Genomic DNA, 6439 nt, shown 5'->3' with positions numbered 1-6439 from the left:
GGGGCAGGGTGTGAAATATCTCATTTGTATTTAAAGAGACCGCACCAAAACAGCTTGCTCTGAGGCRCAACTCAAAACAGGGGTAAAGCAAGGAAAGCAAGGAGTCTGTGGAGCAACAAAAATGAGGAATTAAGACCAAAGCGTTGCAGTTTTATTTTAAATAGACCATAAGTGAATGATTTAGACGTGAAAAAGAAGGATTTAAAAGCATGATATGATACCTTCAAAGCATAAAAGCTCAAACTACAAAAAAAAAAAAAAAAAAAAAAAACTGCTCAGATGCCTCTTGTGTCCATAAAAAAGATGGAGTCATATTTCTGTGTATTTAGGTAAGACTGAGTATATTTTAGTTAACTGAAAAAAGTTTGTGTGGCTGTTTGCACATTCTCATGACACATAAAACCCATGTGTATATTTCTGCACTTTCACGCAACACTCGTATACATCCTGATGTGTGTGTGTGTAACCTGGTCTTGAGTGTATGAGGTGTCTCAGTTAACAAAAAATTCCAAATTATCATAAAATTACCATTTTCACCAATTTCCACCATCCATCCATCCATCCATCCATCCATCTATACATCCATCCATCCATCCATCTATCCATCCATCCATCCATCCATTATCTTAACCAGCTTCTTACCTTCATGGTCATGGGAGTCACTGGTGCTCATACCCAGCAGTCACAGTGTGAGGGGCAGGGTACACCCTGGACAGGTTGCAAGTCCATCACAGGATCACACAGAACAACCATTCACTCTCACTCACACCTAGGAACAACATGGAGTTACCAATGAAACTAACAAGCATGTTTTTGGTCGGTGGGAGGAAACGGAGTACCCAGAGAAAACCCACGCATGCATGCAGGGGCGGAGCCAGGGATGGCCATGGCCACCACAGCCATATCTTTGGCCACCCTGCTGTACACATCCACTGTACACAGTGAAACAACATTTAGGGGTGTAATAATCCTCCTGAACATTTGGTGGCAGTGTTAAACAGTTTGAAACATCACCAAGCTCTATCACTGAAGAAGAGTAATGACAAGGAAGTGATGTTTTTTTTTATATACAGAACGTTGGTTACGTATTGTAACCCCAGATTCTATGAGTGTAAGCGTAGCCCTCTAAGGCTATCGCAGATGGGTACCCCCGCACGCGCTCACGCATTCTGAAGAACCAATAGTCTACGCCCACGTACTGTGGGCCTCACCTCGGTCCATATAAAAGGGGAGGATGGACCTGAGTTCAGCTCCCAATAGCTTACTTTTTCTTCAGCTACAGGAGCCAGTGAGGCCCTGATCCTTAGAGGGCTGCGCTTACACTCATAGAATCTGGGGTTACAATACGTAACCAACGTTCTATTTTGTGTAAACTCTGCCCTCTAAGGCTATCGCTGATGGGTATTAGAGGCGGAGCCTGATGTAGTCTACGCCTCACCGGCTTGACATACTCGTGAAGCTTCCGCCCAAAACACCCCTTTTGATGTTGCATAAGCAAAAAAGGCAGCAGCAACAGCTGATTCACATAGTGAACAGATTTGCATGAGCCCCTGTGTYCATCACATGATCCAGATGATGTGAAGAAGAGACAGCACACTGTATGTGCAGTATCACTTCAAGCACAAAAGTCATTATTTGTCCAATAATTTAAGACAATATATATATTACCCTGACAAGGTCCTGAGAACAGAGTGAGTCAGAGAGGGGCCCGAAACATCCCGTAGATAAAAACGGATGAAGGGGCAAGGGGATGACCAGGAGGCTGCAGAGCAAATATCCTGAATTGATACTCCACTGTACAGAGCAGTGGAGGAAGAGATCCACCTTGTGGAATGAGCTGACAGTACAGCTGGAGGCTGCAGACCTGATGAGATGTAAGCCTGCGAAATAGCCTCACAAATTCAAAGTGACAACCTCTGAGAGGACAAAGGTTGTCCTGCAGGCTGCTCTCTGTAGTGAACAAACAAACACTGAGAGCGCTTGATCTGTGCCGTGCGTGTAACATAACACGAGAGTGCGCGTACAGGGCATAGCAGGTGAGAAACTGCTTCCTCCTCTGAATTATGAGGAGGAGGACAGAAGCCGCTCAGAGTAATAACTCTGGAGCTGTAAGAGCTCGTGATGCTCTTAGGCATAAAAGCCGGATTGGGACGCAAAGTCGCCGAGTCATTCTCCCGTATTCTGAGACAGGAGGGAGACACTGATAGAGCAGACAGCTCGCTGACTGTCTTGCTGATGTTAACGCTAACAGCAGCGCTGTTTTTGAGGCAAAACTTTAATGAGACCTGATCCAAAGGCTCAAAGGGAGCTTTAGTTAAAGCGCGTAGCACTAGTGTCAAATCCCACTGTGGTACGAAAGTGCGCGTGACAGGTCTGCGCCTGCACACTCCTTTTAAGAACCGTTTTACCAACGGATGATTAAAAAACTGTCCTGTCACCAAAAACCCTCGTGACAGGAGGAAATCGCCGCAGCATACGTCTTAACGGTGCTGAAGGCTAAACCTCTGTCCATTAATATCTGTAGGAAAGACAGAATGCAGGACAAAGAGCAGAAACTGTCTGCAGTTTTTTCTACACACCAGCGCTGAAAGGATGACCACTTGGCTGTGTAGGATGAAAACTGTGGATGCTACGCGCGCATCTTGGATGGTGCGCACCACATCAGCAGATAAACCCAGGTTTACTAAGCATTCAGTTTAGCGGCCAGGCCCAAAGGGGCTGGCCCAGTCTCGGGAAGCTCCTGATCGCTCCTCCCGCCTGCAGGAGAGTGTCCTCCTGCCAGGGTAGCTGAAGCAGGAGGCCTGACAGTAATGACTGGAGGACCGGGAACCAGTGCACTCCCGTGCGCTCCGGAGCGATCAGAATAGCCTGCCGACGGTCTGCTCTGATCCGGTCTAGTAGTCGCGGGATCAGAGGGACAGGAGGGAAAGCATAAAGCAGCTTGTCCGGCCAGGGACGGTGCGCAAAGGCGTCCACTCCTAGAGGAGGGTCGTCCCGTGAGCTCAGGGAGAACCAGAGGTCGCACTGTGCGTTTTCTCTGCTGGCGAACAGGTCCACTTCCGCCTTGCCGAATCTGTCCCAGATTTGAGTAATTATGGTCATGTGCAGGGCCCAGTCCCCATCCTGGAGACCCCCTCTGGACATGATGTCCGCTCCCTTGTTCAGCACACCCGGAATGTAGATCGCTCGGATTGAGCACAAGTGGGTGTGTGCCCAGAGGAGAAGCTGTCTGGCTGTCCAGCAGCTGCCGGGAACGTACCCCTCCCTGGCGATTTATGTAAGCCGCTGCCACTTTGTTGTCAGTGTGGACCAGAACATGCTGGTCCTGGACCAGATGAATGAAATGCACAAGCACTTTCCACACAGTCAGAAGTTCCAGAACATTTATGTGGGGGACGGGATGGGCAGATCACCGGTCTCCCATAGTCTGGGACAAGCATCCCCCCCCCCACCCCCACCCTGACAGTGACGCGTCTGTGAAGACCGGCACGTGATGTGTCGCTCTGCTCAGAGGGACTCCTGCCGACAGTGTGTGTGGCTTCCTCCAGTGGCTCAGATCCACCTCCACTGAGGAGGGGATCTATACGATCCTGCGCTTGTGGCGTATCGGATCGATCTTTAGCCGGGAGAACCACCACTGTAAGCGTCTTGTGTGTAGCAGCCTGAGCGGAACCACCGCGTGGGCTGCTGTCATCATGCCCAAGAGATGCATGATGGTTAGAGCTGTCACTGACCTGCGGGGTCTGACATGCACTAACAACGACAGCAGAGTCCCTTATCTGACTAGGGACAGATGAGCTGTCATGGTGACTGAGTTCAGATCCACACCCAAATTCGTGATGGATTGGGCCGGAATGAGAGAACTCTTTTCCCAGTTTATGGAAAAACCCAGCATCCTKAGGTGTGYTGACAGTTTCTCCGTCTGTGACGCTGCTTCCTGTCTGGATGGAGCCAGCAGGAGCAAGTCGTCCAGATAAAAACAGGATTCTCATTCCTGCTGAGCGCAGAGGTTGCAGTGCTGTCTCCGCAGGGCTCCGAGGAGCCCTGCGCGCCTTCGTTTTGAATGCGGCCTGGGAGGGGTTGCCTCCAGGGCCATTCGTGAGCATGAGTTAAGGCGAGTTTCAGCGGAGCCAAACACTGCACTCATCGTGCGGCTGTGATTGGTGGATTCATGCTGAAACGAGGGAGGAGGGTGACATGCCCCTGCTTGTGATGTGGCTCATGCTGCCTGTCTTCTCTTACGTCCGCCGTTCGCCGGCGGGGTGAAGAGAAGAGTGTGTGTGTGTTCGCCTGCCACGAGGGGGTGGAACAGACCACCGAACGTGGAACGGTGGGAGAAGACGTTTTTGTGTGTGACTGTGTTTAGCAAGGACCAGAGGCCGGCTAGTTTCAGAACTAGCGGACCTAGCTTTAGCCATACACATTTCTCCTGCTTCCAAACCATGATGCAGGATGCACACCAGGCGTGAACAGCGCAGAGATCCAAACTCGTGCTGGCCTCTGTGCTGAGGTCCCGTCACATTTTTTTTAAGTTGACGGCCTGGAGAGTGATGTTGTTGGTTGCAGCACCCGACTGTGCCGCACGATGACGGGACTGGTCGACCCAGCTGCCAAGCTGCTGGTGTACCGCTTGTGAGAGGAAAGGTCGCCATCCGGCTGACCGCTCCGCCTCAGTGACGAAGACCATGGAGGACTAAGATTCCAGTACTTGGACCGGCAAGAACCGAAGTCGGTCACCCCCTCCACTTTGTCACATCCGCGTGGAATGAGACCGGAGCTCTCAGCTTGGAGTAAGCAACTCCTAGCATTGTAGCTAGCATCTCCATGCTAGGGGCAAAAACCCGTCTTGGCTAAACGGTCTGGGTGAGCTCCCAGTCCAGTCCTGGCTGGGAGCACCGACCACTGAATGCCTTAACCCAGCTATCTAACACCTCCGTGTTGCAAGCGAGCCAATAGCAGCCAACACATCATGTGTTACAAACCAGCTAGCAGCAGTCTGCAACTGCCCTGGTCAAGCTACATAGCACGTCCATGGCTAGAAGCTACACCAAGCGGCAGCACCCTGACTCCAGCTTCTCCACTGAAAAGCGGGGTCCAGTTCGGCGCCACGCGCTGAGATATAGCGCACTGCTTAGCTTAGCTAGGTGGCTAACCGGCTTAGCTAGTTTGCCGCCGTGATCTCCGGTGGGAAACCCCGCTAGCCTGGGCCTCCATCCCCGGAGAAGATAGTTCAGACCATGCCGAGATGAGAAGCGCATGGTCCGAAAAATCTGGAAAAGCTTCCAGTCCAGTCCTGGCTGGAAACGTCGATGTCTGAAGGCCTTAACTACTAGCTTCCACATCCATGTAACGAGTGAGCTAGTGGAGGCTATGAAAAACTGGGACTTCTGTGGAAGCACGAAGATGTCCGAAGATGTCCGGCGCCTTAGCTTAGCATAATACTGCACCGCAGGGACACCCGCAGGAAAAATACATGCTAGCTAACCACGGTCAGCCTTCTCGGAGGAAGGAGACCGGAGTTAAAACGGGTTGTGCCGGGGAAAGCCGAACCCCGAGCAGCCCGGAAAGGACGGCTACGCGGATCATAGCTCGGTGGCGCCGGACACGAATTCCATGTCAATATAAAAGRAATCATAGCACTTACATGTATGTGGCGTCTTCTATGGTTACATGCGAATGCCGAAGCTGAAGAAAAAATGGGAGCTGAACTCAGGTCCGCCCTCCCCTTTTATATGGACCGAGGTGGGGCCCACAGGACGTGGGCGTAAACTATTGGTTCTTCAGAATGCGCAAGCACGCGCGGGGGTACCCATCAGCGATAGTCTTAGAGGGCGGAGCTTACACGAAATAGAACCTATGTCTGTAATCTGACTTATAGTGTCAATTTTTGGACTTATGGTGACAAATGTTTATTTATTTATTTATTTATTTATTTATTTATTTACTTACATTTTATGTTCTGAAGGCTGCATGATGCCCTGTCCCTTCTGGTTGTGAGTAGGCCTATCACTAAATCAGAAAAAGTGAAACACCCCTCTAAATTCACTGTTGGTGGTTACCAGTATTGCAGCTGTTCATTGGGTAAAATTATTAAAATTAGTTTTAAACATGTAGCTGAGGGTCATCATTATTTGGCACAATGACATATGTTACAATTAAAAATAAATCAATAAACAATATAAAAGTAAAAGACACCCCTAAAGTCATTGGATATGATAAATTGTGTCACGTAAACATTATCTCAGCTGTAGCCGTGAGTTTAAAACAGGATAATGAAAGTTTAATGAAGAATCTGTCTCTGAAATAATTATTAAACCAAGTGTTTATTTTATGTAGGTAAAAGTATGCGTAACAACCTGGTAAAATACGCCAGAATGCTGGAAAGGGCAACTATTTTGTTCAAAATGTTCTGGTGGAGGACCCCCAGACCCCCCAACAG

This window comes from Austrofundulus limnaeus, unplaced genomic scaffold (assembly GCF_001266775.1).
Source record: "Austrofundulus limnaeus strain Quisiro unplaced genomic scaffold, Austrofundulus_limnaeus-1.0 Scaffold529, whole genome shotgun sequence".
Lineage (NCBI taxonomy): Eukaryota > Metazoa > Chordata > Actinopteri > Cyprinodontiformes > Rivulidae > Austrofundulus > Austrofundulus limnaeus.
The sequence above is the reverse complement of the archived record's forward strand: the minus strand, read 5'-3'. Positions refer to the sequence as shown.